Genomic DNA, 23,146 nt, shown 5'->3' with positions numbered 1-23,146 from the left:
TGGATGAGTTCCAGGAAGTTAGAACTGGCTCACCACAAGACTGAGGTGGTTGTTGTTAACAACCGAAAGTCGGAGCAACAAGCGGTGATAAGGGCAGGCAACTGCACGGTCACCTCTGAACGCTCCATCAAACTCTTGGGGGTAATGATCGACGATAAGCTCACCTTTGGGAGCCACGTCAATTACGCCCGCAAGCGTGCCTCCACAGCTATAGCGGCATTGTCCCGGATGATGCCCAATAGCTCTGCGGTTTATGCCAGCAAGCGCAAGCTTCTGGCTAGCGTTGCTCTGTCCATACTGAGGTATGGGGGGCCAGCTTGGGGCACGGCCCTGCGTATTAACTGCTACAGAACGAAGTTAGAAAGTACGTATAGGCTCATGTGCCTAAGAGTTGCGAGCGCGTACCGTACCGTGTCGCACGATGCACTTTGCGTCATCACCGGTATGATGCCTATTGACATCGTTATCGGTGAAGACATAGAGTGCTTCGAAATGCGCGGCACGAGAGGCATTCGTAGGACTGTCAGGTTGGCCTCAATGGTCAAATGGCAGCGTGCGTGGAACAGTTCCACTAAGGGTAGATGGACACATAGGTTGATACCGGAGATAGGACCGTGGGTCAAGAGGCGCCATGGGGAAATCACTTTCCACCTGACCCAGGTCCTTACAGGCCATGGTTGCTTCAGACAGTACCTACACCGGTTCGGACACTCGGTAGGTTTAGAGGAAACGGCGGAACACGTGTTGTTCGTGTGCCCGCGTTTTCGCACAATGCGTGACCACATGCTTGCCACATGTGGTCTGGACACTACCCCGGACAACCTAGTCCGGAGGATGTGTAAAGATGAATTTGGCTGGAACGCCGTTTTATCGGCTATCGTCCAAATCGTCTCGGAGCTACACAGAAGGTGGCGCGTGGACTCGAGGAATGGCTAGTTCAGGCGCAAATAAGAGGTGGTTCAAGGGTTCGGAGTCGGCTTCATGGGTCATGCCGGTGCCATGTGGTCGAAACCGATCCTTTTATCGAACAAGTGGCCGCGTGAAGAACAACATGGTATCGTCGCTTTCACGGCGTCGGTCAACCGGGCGGGTTCCGAGCCCGAGGACGGAAAGGGGTCCTCGTCAAGGCTGGGGCAGGCGTAGGCACCGCGTCGGCAAGTCCCTCTGTGTGCTGGCGAATAGGCCCTATCGCAGAAAGGTCAATTTGGGGTGCACGCGGCATCATCATTCTTGATACCAGTCGTGCAGAGGGAAGCAGGCGCGAAGTCGACCCTGCCCACCTTCCGAGGACATATGGCGTGGTAAGGCCACCTGGAAAGCCGGCAATGCGCTGGCACGATACCATGGTGTTCTTCTAAAAAAGCGAGTCACGATGTTCGATGCTGCAAGGACACGCAGCTAACCTCGAGGGTGCGTTATGCACTGCCCCCCCCCTTTGAAGCATTACTTTCTGGTTGTACCGAAGGGACGATGGGCTTGGCGGCAATGGAAACGGTTTAGCGGGTCGGGGATGCAGTCCTGCCTCGTTGGAGGTGGCCCCTTATCCCGCACTTCCTGGTCAACCCAGGATGTCTGTTGAGCAGATTCCCCCTCCATTGCTTAGGAAGGAAAAAAAAAAAAAGACCCCCACTATTTAAATTCTGTTAGGGTGATTCATCACATTTTCATTCAAATCATTTGAATTTTATATAAATGTTTTCTGAACCCATTTAGTCCATCTAGCCACATTTCGGGACGCCCTAAAATGCTGATTGGGGGAAGTGGCCACTTTTTGATCAGTTCCTAAACTTGGCTTGCGACGTGTCTCTAACTTCATGATTAGCATTAGCATTGAGCAATTCCCACAATGTCGTAGGTGGTACTAGCAAAGACTATTGTATGAGAGTAGCATCACTTTATTAATGTATCACGTATTACCACAGATATTGATTTGGGACTAATCACTATCTCTTTGATGGAAGCAAGGCACTCTCCAATAGTCGAGATCTGTCCTGGCCATGTTCTTGCGAATGCTGAGGAAGGGGAAGGATGGTTAGCTGGACACCTAGTTAAGAAAGATGCAGAGAACCCTACGACCTCTCATAGGTGCCACAGGAGGTTTTGGGATTGTGGAAGGTTATAATAGTAGGAATCGTTTTGGTAGAACGTGATAGAAAGAACTAAGATAGAAATACAAAGTAGGAAAGGGACGAGCCTGGAATTGAACCCACGACCTCCTGCTTATGAGGTAGAAGCGGTAGCCACTAGACCGCCGAGCTCGTCTGCGATGTGTCAAACTTCATGATTTTGTAAAAAGAAGCTCATAGAAATGTTTTCTGAGGCCATTTACGTCATCCGGCCACATTCCGGGGCATTCTGGGTGAAGTGGCCAGTTTTTGATAAGTTCTAAAACCTGACGTGCGATTTATCGAACTTTAAGATTTTTCAAAAGAAGTTCGTAGAAATAGGTTCCATCTGGGGAAGTGGTCACTGAAACCTGACTTGCGACGTGACGGACTTCTTGATTTTACAAAAGAAGTTAATCGAAACGGTTTTTGAAGGCATTCAGTTCTTTGGAGAAGTGGCTATTTTTCAATAAGTTCTCGATTAACCATTAATTAATATAGGAACAACTGAATAGTAAAATCTGTTATTGGTTTGTTTGATATAGTTGCTAAAATAGCAAAAATAATAACAGAAATTGTTCGAGAAAATAGCTTATGAAGAACAATATTCAAAAAAGATAATATCAAAATCAGTTATTATTGATATGATGAAGTTCCAAACGATAAATGAATATCACAATTTGCTATGATTACAATATAAGTTCTCTATTTGATGTAGTTTCTTCCTTACAATAACATGATTATAACAATTTTTGCTATAATGATTTGTTCTTGCGATGCTATTTTATGTTATTCGTGAATAATCTTAATATATCTATCTATATTCTATCTATAATATATAAAAATAGAAACATAGAATACAAATCTGTGTAATGTATATTTGTATGTATGTTCGCTAACTACTTCCGAATCACTTGACCGATTTCAATCAAATTTGGTACACATTCTCTAAAGGGTGTACGGAATCAAATTGCATCACTTTGAACTACTCGCCAAAAATTAGTCTATCAACCGATTGTCATGAAATTTTCAGGGACTGAAATACAATATAGAAACTTTGACTACGTATCACTGTTTCACTGTAATTCTTAAATACATCCAAATGCTGAAGCTTTTTTCTTAAATGAACTCATAAGATTTTGTACATGTACCTAACTAACATTTTTCATCCTCAAACAAACCATATTTTTTGACGCCTCAAACTATTACAAAAATCTAAAACAAAAAATCAAAAGTGCTGCAGTGTGGTTCGGCCTGAACAATGAGATTGATGCTCTATCAAAATCTGACAAATATCAGTCCAAAATTAGATTTCAGCGCTTTTCTTATTTTTTTGATTTTGGTTTTTAACTATAGAAGCGACAAAGCAGAAAGTTTTTTGAAAAGTTTATCTGGATTAGTCAGATAAACGAAAATATTAACGTTGGAGTTAGAAACCAATACGAAATGTTGACGCGAAAGGCCAAATCAACATTTTATGTTCCGTAATGATCAATTTCGGAGGCTTCCGAAGCTCGTGTTTTCATTCCAGACCAGTATATTTCGATCTGCCGCAATTCTGGTGATTTCGGGGTCAAAAGCACAACATAGGATTACTAACATCTTTTTATAAGATGTGGAATATGGAGGTGAATGCGCAAGATTTATTTTCACACGTCCTGTTCCTTCGGCTGTATTTTCGAAACTACTGGAAGTTTCGTAATGAAATTCACGCAGTGTGAATAACACATGCTGAAGCCGTCCACCACAAAATTTTGTTAAAATCAGCCCAGGCGAAATGTTATCGACTTCTGAAAGTGATGCAATTTGATTCCGTACATCCTTTATCCTCAGGGGAAAATAACAACGGAGCGAGAAAGTGATTAGGAAAAGGGGGACGGGTAAGGGGAGGGAATTTGCATAGGGAACGAACAATCCAGTGTTATTTTTCAACCCCCTAGACCGATTTCAACCAAGCTTTGTATACATATCGACTATGAGGAGACGATTATATGGAATTCTCTGTACTAAGGGGACGATTATAGGAAAAAACAAGCTATAATGGAGATGATAAGGGAGATGGAAGAAGAGGAAATTAAAAGGAAATGGGAGTGGGAAGAAGGAGAAAGGTAGAAGGAAGAAAAAAATGGAGAAGGCAGAAGGAAGAAGAAAAGAGGAAGAAAAACGAGACCAATGAAAAAAGAGAAGGATGTAGGTAAGAGGAAAGAAGGAAAATCATATAAATAGAGTTGCATCTATGTATCGATCTATCTCTCTGTCAATCTATCTGCCTATGTGTTTGATGCTGCAATTAGACTTTTGAATTGCATAATTTACATTTCAATCCCGATCAAAGCCAGGTGCATAAAGCTAGTATGAAAATAAAAATAAACAGATATCATCACAAAATCTGTTATTGACGTTCTCCTCTACACGGGCTGAATTCTTGCTTGCGACATGTCAAACTTTATGGTTTTTATTCAGGAGATCTTTCGTCTATGCAGTCTGATGGTTTCAGAACAACTTTTTGAATTTTGTCCTACATTTCGACATCGGGTTTTGCCAAGTCATGAAGTTTGACACGTCGTAAGCCAGGTTTCAGATCTAATCAAGAAGTTACCACTTTTTCCCGGGAACCAGCATTCCAGGATGTATCGGAATGTGGCCAGATGGAGGAAGGAAGGAAGAAGAAGGATAAAGTAGAAAAAGAAGAAGGAAAACGGAAAAAGGAAAATAGAGGAAAGAAGAAGTAAGAAGAAGAAAGAAGAAACAAGCACGAAGATGGAACAAGGAGAACGAAGAAAGAAAAAGGAAGAAGGTAAAAGAACTGAAGGAAAAACTTTTCACTTCTCATTTCTAACTTATCACTTCTGACTTCTTTTTCGGTCTAGATACCATTGGCCATGAAAGGCCTGATTTTGATTTGTCCAAATAAGATGTACAAAATTCTCCAAGTCATTGTTATAAGCGACCTCAGTGTACACGCCATTCATGGCCATGCGTATGAATAACATTAAACAATTACAATATTTTCCACAAAATATTCTTGTTCCACAGAAAATTATAAATTTTCTACAAAATAATCAATAAAAAGCAATGAAGAATTATGAAAATTTGATAAAGAAATATAAAAAGCCATAAAACTGAGCATTTTTCCATAGATTACCCCTTCTATAACAGCGTTTGAAGTTCATGGAAAAATTTCATCAGATTTATTTTTTTTTTTTTAATGGAAATTTGTATTTTTTTATTGCTCTTTATTTATTACTAGCAGACCCGACAAACTTCGTTTCGCCTGAAATTGATTTATTCTCTGATTAGTTCTCGAGTTCTGCAGAAATTTCTGTTTAATTTGTATGGGAGCCCCCCTTTCCAAAGGAGGGAGGGGTCATGAACCATCTTAAGAACCTTCCCCGGCCCCAAAAACCTCTGCAGACAAATTTTCACGCTGATCGGTTCAGCAGTTTCGGAGTCTATAAGGTTCAGACAGACAGAAATTCATTTTTATGTCTATAAAAGAAGATAAGAAGATTTCGAAATTTCTTTCAGCCTTGGCAGTCTGTAAAAGCAGATTGCCAAGGCTTGAAGAAATTTGTAAAGCTAAAGATTTATTTATGAAAATTTTGTATTTTTTCGTTTGAACATTTAGATTTTTTTTATGGAAAATCCTTCTTTTATAATTGCAGTTTTTGCTGTTAAAAGTGCTATTTTTTCTGTGGAAAATTCTTAATTGTTTATAGAGCTTTTGCATTATTTGTAGAAATTTTCTATTAATGTTTTGCTTTGCTTATTTTCTGATTTCTTTATTGGAAATTTCCTATTTTTTTGTAAAATTTCTAATTTTTCATGGAAATTTTATTTTGCTGCCTTCTCAAATCAATTCGATTTTTTTATTTCGTTCTGCATAAATGTTAGGAAGAGTCTTACAAGCTGGTTTTAGCACATAAACCTGAAAGTTATACTTGCAGCAATAGTTTAACTATTATTCAAACATCTATCAGCACGCTGTATTGACTAATTTTTATCCATCATCAATCGCTGATATTGTTTTTAAGGAACATTTTCTCGACTTGTACAGATACCGAAGTTGCTTAAAAGCTTCCTTTTTTTTTCATTTATAGCGACACTACTGTTTTAGCCATAAGAAGAGAGAATTTTCAATGTGAATGTTACTCGTCGTAATAAGGAAAGTTGCTAACAAGCAACCAAATTGCATGCACGACCTCTTAATCGACTAGCTGGGTTGCTAATTCAGACAAGGTTGTTTTATGGCTGTATGGAAGCTGCATAAACGATAGGTGAAATATATTCAGCACAAATTAACTAGCAGGTAGATATTTAGGAAACAGTCGAGTGGAAGCTTAAGGAATTATTCGCGGTGGCTCAACTTTCATTCAGCATTTGCTGCTTTTATTCGAAAATGATACTGCCCGAGGCTAGAAAATAAACCTTCTAGCACCAAAATCGTTATTTGGGACGATTGATCGCACTGATTAAATTGCTCACTGACCTTACAAAACAGTACAAAATCATCCGGATCTCGGAAATGTTCCGCGTCCTCAACGAAACACGTATGAAATTTGATTTTAAATTTCAAGGAATAATAACATCTCCTAACAGTCCTAATAACATATTCCTAAAATTTTAGATCATAATACATTAGATACATTATTTACATTTCCACTAGATTTTAACTTTTCCCCTGTTCACATTTGTCACTCTGACACCTTCCACAATAGAACTTTACCTGAAAACTGGACGTATTTTATAAACATGACGTTACAGGGATAAAAGGACATTTTTATAATTATGCGTTTCTAATTACCCCTGCATGGACTTCTTATCTTCACCCCTTCCTACATTTCCCCCAGCTATAAATTCAGCTGTGGACAATTCGGTACAAATCGTTTTATACAGCATGTTTGGTGGAACAGCACATCTAACCATAGCAGCCCTGATACCATAGCATCAACCGAATTTCCACTTCAATTAGCCTCCGGTGGACCATTCTCGCTGCATTGTCCAACCGGCAACGCAGCGCAGCGACGGCCGCTTAGCATCAGTCCTTGCATTGTTATTACTTTCGTACCTACCTACATAATATGTACTTATGGAGCTGGTTCTGATCCCGGTCCTGTGGGTAAGATATGTAGTCTCCAATCAAGTGATGGGATCAGAAGCGGCACGATGACGATGATTTGTCCTTGGTGGATCGACTCCAACGTCCAAGCTCGAGCTGGTCGGTCGGTATGGCGATTGGCGTTTGTTCGGTGCCTCGGAACCGGACGACGCAGGATGGCGTGCATAGATGCGTTGCACTTGGTCGGAGTAGGTTAGTCAGTTGTCCTTTGGCGTCGAATTACACGCGCCGTCGCTACTGAACCTGGGGTCGTTGATGACGATGATGATGATGATGATGATGATGATGATATGGTACGATGGTTGTTCGCTCGGAGTCATCCACCGGAATGGGTATCTCGGATGGCAATTCCTATACGGCCTGAGCTCCTTTATGTCAGTGCGGTGAGTTGTAATGGAATAAATGAGTAGTCACGACCAGCGCGCGCCTCACGTTCGTTTAGCACCGGGCGAAGGACAGTAGCTACGTGGATGGTTAAGGGAGATTGCGTTCTCGATGGTAGGCTACCGGAAGCTTGTTCGCTTTTTCAACCGTACGGGATAATAATGAAAGGATACGGAGGCGTTGCTCGCTGAGTATGATGCTGGGATTATGTAGCCCAGTTTGGCATGGACTTCAGCAACATTCGATGATAAATTAGATAGGATAGGTGGTGTTTTGAAGCAGCTTAATCTGACAGTGGTTTGGAAACATATCGGATATCATACTACTGCTCCTCATCAATTTCGATCGTCATAGAAACGACTGATAACTTGAAATTCATATCGTTTTAAGCTTGTATGTACCTCAAAGTGATGATAAAAATTTAATCCATTTAAGCTCTGCTAGGGGAAGCATAACAAACCGGTTCAAATCCACTGATTCATCAGACTATACAAAGCTAAACAATTGATGGATATCCTCCCGTCCACCAACGGAGGAAAATAAAGCCAAATCAAAATCGAAACAAAATATACACTCGCTTCAAAAATAAAAATAAAAAACACACAAAAACAAAATGAATAGAAAACAGCTACCGGTCGGTGCCATATTCACCCCTTTCGAAAAAAGTTGGAACTTTCGCAACGCAATGAAGTTCCTCCCTCTACCATCGAAACATGTACGACGGCTGGTGGATATCTCACTTCAGCAAATATTCCAAACCTTTCCAGCCAAGCGGCCTGCGAAAATGTGCCAAACGAAACGTATAAAATCTGTTGAATATTTAATTTAGCACATTTGCGCAAATATTTGCCGATGATTTTCCCTCCCGGCTGTCGCTTCAGGTTTGGATTTGGCTTCAGGTCCGAACGGGGGGAAAACCTACCAACCTATACCTTTCCAGTAATCAATGAAACAAGCCTTCTCCTGCCGCGTGTGGTACTTTATCACGATGAACAATAGGGAACTATGTTGGATAGGAAATGTCAACGAAAGATGAAAAAATAATAGACTCGTGTGGTTTCCGTTGTACTGTTTTGGAAAAAGTTAATTTACAATGTATCTTTACAGCTGTTTATAACTTTGAAAAAACTTTCGGAAACTTTGTTTTTTGAAGCCACAAAAAAATCTGTTGAATATTTATTCGTAATATTATTTGTAAAAACGTTAGAAGCCTCTTCTAAAATACATTAAAAAAACGACTTCTGTGAACCTTTTTCTGGAACTTTGTTTTAGCAGATTTTTTATGACTCCAACATGATCTGATCAGTAATTTTTGCACAGCAAATCAACAAATGATGTTGCATCCGATTTTTGAGCACCCGGCATTAATCCACCAAACGGTAAGGCTGCCTTTCTCTTGTAGTGTTATTAAAAATAGTATTTCGGCCAAAACTTTTGAGTCTATTCTCCGATCTGGCCCATTTTCAATAGAAAACTATCTAAATCGAATGCAACTTGTTGCTAGCGAACCGGTTAAGAGTAAGTGCCAAAAAATGAAGGAGTTTTTTGCGCACGCACAAACATACACACGTACACAAAAACAATATCTCAGTTCTTCGAGCTAAGTCGATTGGTATGTAACACTTTGGGTCTCCGGACATCCTATAAAGAATTCGTTTTGGAGTGTTCCTAAAGCCTTTCGATACACTTACTGTACTGCCGCCCTAAGCATAGCGATTCTTAATAACTTGAATGGGTTATTGGGAAGTCTGGCCATGACATCTGATTACTTGTTTGAATTTTTTTTACAAAGTATTTCATCATTAGAGAATGTTGGTACGTGATTATTGTAGATGGTGCTGTGAAATGATGATCTGTAACATAGAACTGGATTCACCTGGGATTGCAATGTTATCTTTCTCATAATTATAATATTGTGAACGTGATAGTTTTGTTACCAATAAGAATTATATATTAATTGCTCATCTCCCACTCGATATGATTATTAATTATCGACAAACACATGCACTCTCCCCTCGTTTACGTGCGGCCATTCGGTTGTCGAGTTTTCGTAACCATTATTACTTCCCGCATTTTTCCTTGCTCTCGGTAATTTTTCATCCTTAGTATTTCAAAACGCTAATATCTTGCCTCTGAACATCCGTCACTCGGTGCACCTCCCCAGGATCCCTTTCGGAAAATTTATTCATAAAAGCAAAGCACAACCCCTATTCATTCGCGTGATTTCACCCTCGTTTGTTGTGCTGGCTTCAATCGCCGTCCCAGTTGATCGCATCGCGACGACAGCACAACGACGACTCAGATTATAACAAAATGCGAATGTTATGGATTCTGCTCGTTATGTATGTGTGTTCCTGCTATTCGAGGGCGCCCACCTCACTGATTGTTTTCGTCACCCTACAATTTTCCATATCCTTATTATTCTGCCTTACCATCCGTCGTACTCCGTCCCGCGCCGTCTTCTTGCTTCCCATGTTGTCGCACAATGTTATTTGGTCAATAAATACATTACACACCATGCTAGCCCAAGACCGAGCATAACCCACACGCTTTCTCGCCCTGTTCAAACCGAACCGTCGTCATCGTCGTCACTCGTCGAATCATTACCATCGTCATCCCTGGCTGTGCGCGTCAGCACCCTCATCTAGAGCTCACAATAATCTAATGGAATCTATTACAACACCCCACCCTAGCCGGAGCGCCAGTCAGTGACGAGGACAACGCTTCTAGCGCCAAAGCAGAGTCCTTCTCCCCTGCCCCTTCCGCTTCGCACCGATGAAATCGAAACGAAGCGCTTAGCCCTCAGCTTGGAGTGAGCCACAGAGGAGCGACACAATTTGATCGTTCCTTCTTGTTTAATTTTCCCTTCGTCGGGCTTCCTGCCATTCGCCACACGCACCATTGTTCGTTCCCTATTATTCCATTTAACCAAATTTCACTCATTTAGTCCTTGATAATCATATTTCACCCTTGTCGTCGTTGTAGTAATTTGGTTCGTTCGCTCCGTTGTAAGACGCTTGCCCTTGTCTCGGCTTTCCTGCACCAGCTCGAGTCGGCCTTGCCTCCACAGTCGTCGGATGTTGTTATTGTCGCATGGATGCCGTCGTATAGCCGTTGCGTTGTCGCCATCAGAATTGGTGCGTTTTTATTTCAATCTAGATACTGACTTCGGCACGCGGATTGTAGCTCCGCTACGACTTTTGCACACTTGTCGAGTCCTTGTGCTGCGCACTTCTAGACTACTGGAAGTGGAGTGGCACTAATTCGAGGGTGATGCCTTTGGGTACGTGCAAAAAACCCGTGTGCTTCTGATAGGGAGGATTAAGGATTGCTTCATGCGATTTTTATTGTTTTGCTTTCTTTGTGTGGTTCGGCTCGTAACGATTTAATCGTACAACAAGAAGAAGATAATCATTTGTGGGGTGATTATCTTCTGAATGGGAATACGAATCGAGAAGCATAACTTTTTGAATATTTTTGCAGATGAGATTTCAATTGTGTGGCCCATATTCAGGCATCCACATGCGAATCGAATATCAACTATCAATATCCCAATTACAAAACTCAAAATTCAAATTTGAATGTTAATCCAATTTCAATATACAATAATCAAGATTTGAATCCAAAAACTAAATTCTGCATCAGATATATAATATCTTGCTCCAGTATTACTAACCCTTACCTTGTTGAATTTCAACAACAAGCCAATCTAATGTTTACATCAATATTTCAAATAAAGCATTTAATTTCAATATCCAGATATAATATCACAATCAAATTCAATAAAAAATGAACCACGAGTTGCATCAGCTGTTGGGAAAACCATCCATCGTTCACACCGTGAAAATTGGACAGCTGCTGTGGGCCGTGGACGTTGCCAAACTGTCAGAGTTTAAACCAGTGCAAATAGTTCTTGGCAGCGATACCACGGGCACAAGAAGGCGAGGTGCGCAACGAGCAAGGTTCCGTTTACTTCAGTAGTTTTCGAGTTGGGCAGAAATTTCTATTATGTTAAGAAAATTATTTTGAGCTCTTTAGTGGAATGTCTTCACTCTTCACTTAATTGTATCTTGACAGATACGTATTTCGACCTCAACAGTAAGGCCCTCTTCAGTGTCTCGTACTTGACTCAACTTGACTAATAACAAATAACAAATAATGACACACTTTGTGCACACGAATTTGATCGAAACACGAATCAACAGAATGAATTCGTAAAAATCGGCATACCGATAAGGCATAATGATTTTTTTTTCTCATAGTTCTTTTATTTGATAGGCTCAGGCGTGTATAACACTTTGCAGAGCCATGGTTCTTTGTGAAATGTACAATCGATGTCATCTTGATATTAGGTTAGACAGTACTCGTTGTGACTCGAGGTTAGGTTTACTTCTATTTACTGTCTCGGTGAATTCCTGATAGTCTATTGGGAATCCCGGAGGATTCTTTGGGAATCCCGGAGGATTCTTTGGGAATCCCGGAGGATTCTTTGGGAAGAATGACGAATCCCGCAGGATATTTTGGGAATCCCGCAGGATTCTTCTGGAATCTTGAAGGATTCTTTGGAAATCCCGAAAGATTCTTTGGGAATCCCGCAGGATTCTTTGGGAATCCCGCAGGATTCTTTGGGAATCCCGCAGGATTCTTTGGGAATCCCGCAGGATTCTTTGGGAATCCCGCAGGATTCTTTGGGAATCCCGCAGGATTCTTTGGGAATCCCGCAGGATTCTTTGGGAATCCTGCAGGATTCTTTGGGAATCCACAGGATTCTTTGGGAATCCCGCAGGATTCTTTGGGAATCCGCAGAATTCTTTGGGAATCTCGCAGGATTCTTTGGGAATCCCGCAGGATTCTTTGGGAATCCCGGAGGATTCTTTGGGAATCCCGGAGGATTCTTTGGGAATCCCGGAGGATTCTTTGGGAATCCCGGAGGATTCTTTGGGAATCCCGGAGGATTCTTTGGGAATCCCGGAGGATTCTTTGGAAATCCCGCAGGATTGTTTGGGAATCCCGTAGGATTATTTGGAAATCCCGCAGGATTCATTGGGAATCCTGCAGGATTCTTTAGGAATCCCGCAGGATTCTTTGGGAATCCCGCAGGATTCTTTGGGAATCCCGCAGGATTCTTTGGGAATCCCGGAGGATTATTTGGGAATCCCGGAGGATTCTTTGGGAATCCCGGAGGATTCTTTGGGAATCCCGGAGGATTCTTTGGGAATCCCGGAGGATTCTTTGGGAATCCCGGAGGATTCTTTGGGAATCCCGGAGGATTCTTTGGAAATCCCGGAGAATTTTTTGTGAATCCTGGAGGATTGTTCCGTCGGTAGCGCTGCAGCAAGGGACCAGACAGAACGTGGATCGGTATAGACAGAAGCGGAGACAGCAGACCCGTCTTTTTCAGGAGAAGAAACGTCACCTGGACGAAGCGGATTGCAAGGAACAGCTGTGCCGAGCTGGACTGTGAGAATTTTTGGAGATTACTATTTTTAATTCCGCCTACAAAGTGGTATCTCAAATCTTCTTCCGTCGTCTTTCACCAATAGTGAAATAGTTCATGGGAAGTAATCGAGCCGGCTCAGTTGACGGCCGCCGGGCAACGGACCACATCTTTACTGTACGTCAAATCATCAAAAAATACCGTGATAACCAGGTCCCAACGCACCACGCACCTTTTTTTTTTTTTAACTAATTTTATTTGCTAATTATCTAATACATGCATTCATCTCTTAGACTAGGTGTTCCGTGTTTTCTTAATACTATCATCCTTATTTGCTATGTTACGCTTTTAGTTATTATTAATACGTTTCAATTGCCTCTGGCAGTTAGAATTTTTTCCTCTGGTTGAATTGAACCATGTAGGAATTACAATGTTTTCTACTTAAACTAAACTTAACCTATTTTATACTAAGGGTACAAGGAGTTAATCGTAGCAATAGAAGATTGCAACGATTTTATCTAAAATTGGAAATTATTTTGTTGGACATTTGTTGCAATGTCTCAATATTAGAAATTCTATGAAGTTCATTGGTACTATACCACGGAGGCAACTTCAGAATCATTTTCAAAATTTTATTTTGAATCCTCTGGAGTACCTTCTTTCTGGTATTGCAGCAACTAGTCCATATTGGCACAGCATACAACATGGCAGGTCTAAAAATTTGTTTGTAAATCAAAAGTTTGTTCTTAAGACAAAGTTTTGATTTTCTGTTTATAAGTAAATATAGGCACTTAATATATTTGTTACATTTGGCTTGAAGGCCTTCAATGTGATTTTTAAAAGTTAATTTTTGATCTAGCAGAAGTCCTAAATATTTAGCTTCTCTAGACCAATTAATTGTAAAATAGCGTTCCATAGTTACCATATGTCTGCTATAAGGTTTCAGATAAGAAGCTCTCGGCTTATTATAAATTAAGGTGAAAATTATAAGCTCAGTTTTGGAAGCGTTCTGGGAAATTTTCCATTTTGCAAGTAAGTGGAGAAAATATCCAAACTTTTTGCAATCTACTACAAATGACACGAAGGCTTCGCCCTTTGGCTGAAAGGCCCGTGTCATCTGCAAACAAAGATTTTTGACACCCTGGTGGTAAATCAGGTAAGTCAGAAGTAAAAATGTTATACAAAATGGGGCCCAGTATGCTGCCTTGGGGGACACCAGCCCTTACAGGTAATCTATCAGATTTAGAATTCTGATAGTTTACCTGCAGTGAGCGATCTGATAAATAATTTTGGATCAGTTTAATGATGTACAGAGGAAAATTAAAATTCATCAATTTTACAATCAACCCTTCATGCCAAACACTGTCAAATGCTTTCTCTATATCAAGAAGAGCAACTCCAGTCGAATATCCTTCAGATTTGTTGAGCCGAATTAAGTTTGTAACTCTTAATAACTGATGAGTGGTTGAATGCCCATGGCGAAAACCAAATTGCTCATCAGCAAAAATAGAATTGTCATTAATATGAACCATCATTCTATTTAAAATAATCTTTTCAAACAGTTTGCTTATTGAAGAAAGCAAACTGATTGGGCGATAACTAGAAGCCTCAGCTGGATTTTTGTCCGGCTTCAAAATTGGAACAACTTTGGCGTTTTCCATTTATCTGGAAAGTATGCCAATTGAAAACATTTGTTAAATGAATTAACCAAAAGGATAAAGAGCTCTCAGGAAGTTTTTGATAAGTATGTAGAAAATACCATCATCACCCGAGGCCTTCATATTTTAAAATTTTCTAGTAATAGATCTCACTTCATCCAAATTGGTTCCCAACGAAGGGTCAAAACATTATCTTGGTTGAGAATGTCTTCGAAGCTCCGTGTAACCTGATCCTCAATTGGACTAGTGAGACCTAGACTAAAATTATGGGCACTCTCGAACTGCTGAGCAAGTTTTTGAGCCTTTTCGCCATTTGTTAATAAAATTTTATTTCCCTCTTTAAGCGCTGGAATTGGCTTTTGAGGTTTTTTAAGAATTTTTTGTTAATTTCCAAAAGGGTTTCGAACTGGGATCCAACTTCGAGACATTATTCTCAAAGTTGGTATTTCTCAGAATAGCGAAACGTTTTTTAATTTTATTTTGCAAATCTCGCCAAATAACTTTCAACGCGGGATCGCGAGTTCTTTGGTATTGCCTTCTTCTCACATTTTTAAGACGGATCAGTAGCTGAAGATCGTCGTCAATAATAATGGAGTTGAATTTAACTTCACATTTCGGAATTGCAATGCCTCTGGCTTCGACAATTAAATTTGTCAAAGATACGAGAGCATTATCAATATCACTTTTGGTATCGAGAGGAATATCAACATCAAAATTCCTATCGATATACGTTTTATATAAATCCCAATCAGCTCTATGATAATTAAAAGTAGAGCTGATTGGACACCACGCACCTGTTCATCGATTTCAAAGCGGCATACGATAGACCGTGGAGCTATGAAAAGTTATGGACGATAACAGCTTTCCTGGGAAGCTTTCCAGACTGATTAAAGCAACGGTGGATGGTGTGAAAAACTTTGTGAAGATCTCGGGCGAACACTCCAGTTCGAATCGCGCCGGGGACTAAGACAAAGTGATGGATTTTCGTGCTTGTTGTTCAACATTGCACTAGAAGAAGTCATGCAGAGAGCCGGGTATAACAGCCAAGGAACGATTTTCAACAGATTCAGTATTTTTTGTTTCGCCGATTACATGGACATTATCGGTCGAACATTTGCAAAGGTGGCAGAACTCTACAACCGCCTTAAACGATAAACAACAAAAGTTGGACTGGTGGTGAATGCATCGATGACAAAGTACATGCTAGTGGGCGGAACCGAGAGCGACAGGGCCCATCTGGGAAGCAGTGTTACGATAGGCGGGAATACCTAGTGCCGGGGATACCTGGATAGGTGCCATGAACAAAAACGCTCATAAGTACGGAGTACGATAGTCCTCTACGGACATGAAATATGGACCATGCCATGCTCGAGGAGGATTTGGAAGCAATAGTAGTATTCGAGAGACGGGTGCTTGGGACGATCTTTGGCGGTGTGTGGCGGCGAAAGATGAACCACGATGAATACAGTAGATTGGTTATTATATCTCGGGTACTTATTCAAAAGGACGTATGTGATTTTGTAAACAAAGATTCAAACGTCGATTTGTCCAATCTGATGGCACTCCCACGCAAACCAACACCACCAACAGGTAGCCGAAGCCTCCCCCTATCTGTCTATGGTGATGGTTTGCGTGGGAGGGCTATCAGATCGGACAAATCGACGTTTGAATCTTTGTTTACAAAATCACATACGTCCTTTTGAATAAGTACCCGAGATATTTCGTCTAAGCTCAGTAGCGTCTAATAATATTAGAATGTAAACAAAATAGAAGTAAGTATAACTGAAGGGCTAATGTGGCCAAGCACTCTTAATCAAGACCAAAGGTTCAAAACTAAAATGACCTTATTGAAATCATTTTTTTGAAGAAAAGGGCCAATTTGTTATCCAATATCAAAATCTAAATGCAATATCCAAATCAAGTATTCAAATCAAACATCGAAATATCCAAAACCAATGCCCAAATTTAATAGGACGAACATCCTCAACTACTCTCATAACTCTTAATATCCAAGTTCGATCTTCAAATTTATTCAATATTCAATCCAAACCAAACATCTAATACACAAATTCATCGAATGAATATACCCAATAAGAAAATGTGATTTACGAATAAACGATACAAAAACATGCTGTTGCTGCATGGGGTGGACTGGTTTCTCGAATAACTCACATGTCAAATAGAAGTTCCTATTAGCCATATGTAACTAAATTAGGTGGCATTAAAGTTTTTGCAACAAAACTTGTCTGGAATTGTGTCGTTAGGGTTGGTAATATATTGGAAAGTAGCAAATAGGAAAAAACGCCAGGGAAAAGAGACCACAAAACAAAATATAATTGAAATATAAATACCAGCAAGCAGCGACTGGCGCGCAAGGTCTGGCTTTTGTTGAATATGAATGTGCTGCAAAAAAGGTAAACATGGAATACAATTAGGCGATTAAGGGTGTTTTTCCCTTCGTCTCTGCTTGGGCTTTTGTAGTAGTTTATCGGTGCACGTATTTCCCTGTCTGCGCTACAGCTAATTCGATTGTTTGCCTTACGGCCGGATGAAACCCGTGACTATAGATCAGAATGGACAGGCGAAGCAAATCCCGGAAACAGATGGTACAAATTGAAGGGCCAGTTGCATCAACCAACGTGCTTCGGTGTCCAAGCTGTGGCAATTCAATTTGTGAAATCACAAAACTCGAACGGACACCCAATGCAAGGGCTGGAATCCTTCGGGGAGGAATTTAATATTAATTAGCTTTTAATCAGCATTATAAGCCCGGAAGTTTATTGAAATCGGCTCCAACCCAAAGCCACCATTATTGGCGTTGGTTCGTGTGTGCGATTGTGAGCGCATTAATTCACACTTCGGGCAGCATCATCGTCATTATTATCGTCATCATCGCCGCCAACAACAGCCATCAGCCACATAATTATTATTGAATGCAGTCGTATTTGCTAGTTGAGCGAGTTTGAATACGCGAGTATGCATACCCTTAAACCCCACTTTGGAAGCCGCCGAGGATAATTTCCGACCCATATCAATTTCATCGCCATTTCATCCCACATTTTCCATTTTCAATTGACTTTATGATGCCACCGCTTCGGTTGGCGATGCTGGCCAGGGGTGGTGGTGGCGACGCTCAACAGGATTGAAAATTGTCGGCAGCTGGGTCATAATAACAATTAAATTAACGACTCTCGTGTATGTGGGTTGGTATGCAGAGGGAGCGGGCTGCTACCTGAAAATCATATCGTTGGCATGTGGGACGAAATTGAACATGATTCGGTAAAGCAGATATCCCTAATAGGAAATATTAGAAGTAGCACTCTTATGTATCAATCTAATGGTGGTGTTGCTTTTCTGATTATATCCAAGAAATTTTTTGTATGCTACGTTCTCGCCACATCTTATGAGCGCAGAAATCGATTGTAATCAAATTTAATACACAATGTTATGTAATGGAATGTTTATTGTTATTGGATAAACAGAACGACTTAATTAATGTTATTAACCGTTGTGTGGCCAGCAAAAAAAAACACCCTTAACAGGCCGGCAGGGTACCCGGGTACCCACGAAACGGAAATGCTTATATCTCTGGAAATTTGATACCGATTTCAACAATTTTGGGCTTATTCGATTCAGAATTTTCTCTTCTATAAAGATGTTATCAGGATGAACCGATCCGGTCAATTCGATTTCTGGAAAGTCCGGATTTCCAGGAACATGTCCTGCATAAATGATACTGATCGTGGATTTCGGTAGCTAATCAGCTATATGGGTATCAAACTTCTTGATATTTCATCACTAGATTGATTTTTATCGATTTGAGTCCATCAGAAGTGCAGACTTTCGATTGACCATTCTAGAACAGGTTCCTAGAGGGGTCATAAGTGTCCATGAACATTATTCAATGGACATCAACAATATGGGTATCAAACTTCATGAAATTAACTCTTGCGTATGTCCTTCATGATCCTAGGCTCACCAGACAAGTTGAGTGGCCATTCTGGAACAGGTTCCAACAATACGGGTGTCAAACTTCTTGAAATTGTCTCAAGCGTTTATTTCTTATCTATTTGGGTTAATTTCCAATTCCGGAAAAAGTTCCCTAAAGAGTCAGGAAAGTTCATAAATATTTTCAGAGCCGCATTTTGTTTTAAATCAATTTATCTAGCAATGTAAGTGCAAAATCAATGCAAGGACCACTCATTGACGCCGGGTGACCAGCAGGAGACCCACCATAAGATTTCTGACACTCGGAGATATGATCGATTCCAGAAATTCTTCTAGACAGATGTGACTTTTCATAAACCGTACATCCAGAGCAGTGGTCAATTATTGCAGTTCGTTCTAGAAGCTTTCGAAAATCGTTTGTAGTAGCAGTATAGAAGCAGAGTCTTTGCTCGCGCTTAGAATCATAGGGGCGTGACTGTATTGATCGATTTCTCTTCATCGATTTTATATTTACTTCAGGTAGAAGATGCAATCATCTTTCATTACAACCATGAACTCGTCGAAGATAAATCGATCAAAACAGTTACGCCCTTATAATTCTAAGCGCGAGATTGCGAATATCATTCATTGATCCCGAGTGGCCACCAAGAAGTCCTCATGAAATACCGGAATTCCCGAAGCAATCGTCATTTCTTACATTTTGTTTTCAACAGTTGCGTAATCGGGAACATTTTTTTTGTAACAAAGTAAAAAGAGAAGGAGAAGAGAGCAGGTTTGGTAGTCATAAGGCTACTGCTTCTGCCTCATACGCGGGAGGTCGTGGATTCAATCCAAGGCCCGTTCCATTCTCCAACTTTGTATCTTTCTTTATGTTTATCTCTAGCAATCGCTAGAACTGGAAATGGACTTCCATACCATTTCCATTTCTATTTCTATACCTTCAACTTGACTATTCTAGCAGTATCTGCTAGAATTGAAAATGAACTAAAGAGCTTGTTTCCTACATCCAATTAGAAATTCCATCAGTTGCTTTCTATCTATAACATTGGCAGTACATTAACCCGAAATGACCCGAAAATTCCAATAAATTCCGTACGAACTCGTGGCAAGTCCAGAGGTATATTCGGCTTGCAGTGGGCGTGTGATTGCATCATCGTTTCATCCCCCTTCTCTACATTGACTTGCATTATGAATCCACTGATAATCTGTGTGAAAAAAAAAATCTGTATCTAGATGCGCTCCCTCAGTAGATAAAGAAACTGGCTAGTCTTATCAGTTTCTTCGTTCCAGTTTCTAAATCTACCTGTCTGGCCGTGAAGGCCGATCAACGACGGATGAGATGTTTAACCTGAAGATGATCCTTTATGAATATCGGGAGTACAACTTGCAGACTCTGTCTATTGATTTTAAATCAGCGTACGACTCAGTGAGAAGAAATTAGCTGTGACAGATAATGTCTGAAGATGGTTCTCCGGCAAAGCTGATTACGATGATACGTGCAACGCTTGATGACTCGAAATAAAGTATTCGGGTTGCAGACGACGTATCAATCGCGTTTGTGGCCGTGGAGAGATTGAAGCAGAGTGATGCGCTTTCAAATTTATTGTGAACTAGCAGACCCGAGGAACTTCGTTTCGCCTAAAATTAATTTATTCTCTGATTAGATCTCGAGTTATGCAGAAATTTCTGTTTCATTTGTATGGGAGCCCCCTTTCCAAAGAAGGGAGGGGTCTCGAACCTTCCCGGGCCCCCAAAACCTCAGCATACAAATTTTCACGCCGATCGGTTTAGTAGTTTCGGAGTCTATAAGGTTCAGACAGACAGAAATTCATTTTTATGTATATAGATATGTATATAGATATTGCACTCGAGGGGGTGATTAGGAGATCTGGTGTGCAGAAGAATGACACTATCATCACATGGTCGCATATGCTCCTGATCTTTGCGGACGACATTGACTAGATTCGATCGCAGGGCAGTAGTGGAGGTTTTTGCCCTAATCAAGAGGGAGCCGGTGAAGATAGGCTAAATCATCGACTCTACCAAGACGGTGTACATCTTTACATGACATGTGACATGTGACAATAACGTTTCCTGTGAAGTGAAAAGACGTATTGCTGCTGCGAAAAGGGCTTCCTCGAATATTGGAAACGAAATTTGCTCTGATTCGTAAGGATGTAAAAAGAGGCGGACAGGAAAGCTTTTGACGACTTCGAATAAAAAGTGCTACGTACAATTCTCGTTGGAAAACTAGAAAAAGATGTGTGGCGCAGACGCATGAATCACGAGCTTTATCAAGTGTATAAAGAAGAAAATATTGTGAATCGTATAAAATACGGCAAACTCCAGTCGGCCGGTCACTTAGTGCGAATGTCGGAAGAAAGAATAGCAAAAACAATATTCACTAGAGATCCGGATAGAGGCCAGTGACTTCGCTGACGGCCATGAACACGCTAGCTGCTGCACGCGGTGGAAATGGACCTGGGAACCCTAAACGTTTATGAAATCTGGAGGAACATCACCCAAGATTGACAATTGTGGAGCTCTACAATACGTCAGTCAAAAGTTGTTTAGTGTCTTCACTTGTCATAATACGATTTCGTACTATCCCATTTTATTCCATCACTTGAAGTGAACGAACGATTTATTGAAAGTCGCAGCATTATTGGATGTATTGTGGCTATCCGTTTAAATTGCATCAATTATGCTCTCACATTTCTCAACAAACGATTTCTAAAAACTCACAACTTTCTAGGACGACTTAAAAATTGGCACATCATCGAAAGTTCCGAAGCTTCCAGATGCTCACCTAACGGCCACACGGTGTCAATGAATGATCCTCCAATTGTTTTTATCGCACACAGCTACTAGGGCGAGTTTCTAGAATTGATTACCTTTTCGGCTATTCCGGAGCTTCTGGAGCACCTAGCTTCTAGTGGCCTCCCGGGGCCAACGTTCGGTTCTTGAAATGATATTGGTCTCATTTTGATGCATAAATCGTTTTGTGAAACAGTACGGTTTACGAGGATGAATTTAAAAATTGGCTCTTTTCTCAGAATGCTCCGGAGGACCATTCGGTGTTTTGCTCTCACGTTCATAACAAACCGCTGTATTCTAGAACGATTTTCAAGAATTTGTCTTTACTATGGGTGCTCCGGACCTTCAGTGCCAGATGACCAATGGTGGTCAATGCCTTGTTCATGCAATGATTTTACTCTCACAATGCTACAACAAGTAATAGTTTTTAGGACGGATTTCCAGAATTGGCATTACGCCAACAATAGATTTATAAAAAAAATCGCAACTTCAAAATATAATCTTCTACACCGGGTCTTTCTCCTGATGTTCCAGCACTTTCTAAAAACCACTTAGTGGCCATCCGGGATGAATGAGTAGTCCTTGTATTGATTTTGCTCGCTCATTGCTACAACACTAAAATTCTAAAAAGTCTCAGTTTTCTAGGATAAACTTTCAGAATCTGCAACTTCTCCGGATGTTTTGGAGCTTTCGGTAGTTCACTTAGTTGCCTTCTGGTGTCAAAGGGTGGTCCTTGCAATGATTTTGCTCTCATCACACGGATTACAAAAAAACTGCAGCTCTCTATTTTTTTAAATTATATTTATTTATATTGACAAGTATTTATGGCCACTTAAGACCCTACGGGGAACCTGTACTGGAATGGAAACTATAAAGTCAGCACGTCTGGTGGCTCTAAAACAATCAGAAACAAACTGCTGAGGCAATTTCAAGACGTTTGATGCCCATATTGTTGAGGTTCCATTGAAAAATGTTTATGACCATTCTTGGCCCCACTGGGAACCTGTTCCGAAATGGCCACTCAAATTTTCACACATCTGTTGAAATCAAGATAATAAACAACAGTTTGCTGTGGAAGTTTCAAGAATTTTGACATCCATATTGTTGGGGATTCAATGAAAAAGGTTTTTGGCCAACCTTTACCAAACACCCCCCCCCCCCTCTCCCTTCACGACCCGGGAAACTTGTTCCAAAATGGCCACTCTGGAGTCAACTTGTCAAGAACACACGCTGGAAATAATTTCAAGAAGTTTGATACCCATATTGTTGATATTCCCTTGAAAATTGTTCTTGGCCATCTATGACCCCTCGAGGAACCTGTTCTGGAATGGCCAATTGAAGATCTGCACGCCTGATGGGCCCAAATCAATAAAAATCAACCTGCTGATAAAATATCAAGAAGTTTGATACCCATATTGCTGATTACCTACCGAAATCCAGGTGCAGTATAATCTATGCAGGACATGTCCCTAGAAATCCGGATTTCCCGGTGATCCGAGGGACCGGACCGCTTCGATCCTAAAACAGCATGATAAAGGACAAAATTCTGAATCGAATGAGTCCAAAACGGATGAAAACGGTTAAAAATTGTCAAAGATATAAGCATTTTAGTTTCGTGGGTACCCGGGTACCCTGCCGGCCATTTAAAGGGTAAAAAAATGTCGGAACCCCTCCCTCC

General features: G+C 40.7%; 1 protein-coding gene across 8 annotated transcripts in view; it reads right to left on the bottom strand.

Moving 5' to 3' along the window:
• Positions 1-23,146, bottom strand: part of LOC134224962 (protein groucho) — a 515,335-nt gene that overhangs the window by 257,978 nt on the left and 234,211 nt on the right. The gene's annotated exons all lie outside the window — the stretch shown is intronic.

The sequence above is a fragment of the Armigeres subalbatus genome, chromosome 3 (genome assembly GCF_024139115.2).
Source record: "Armigeres subalbatus isolate Guangzhou_Male chromosome 3, GZ_Asu_2, whole genome shotgun sequence".
In the NCBI taxonomy this organism is placed as follows: domain Eukaryota; kingdom Metazoa; phylum Arthropoda; class Insecta; order Diptera; family Culicidae; genus Armigeres; species Armigeres subalbatus.
Note: the sequence above shows the minus strand (reverse complement) of the source record. Positions and strands in the feature narration are given on the sequence as shown.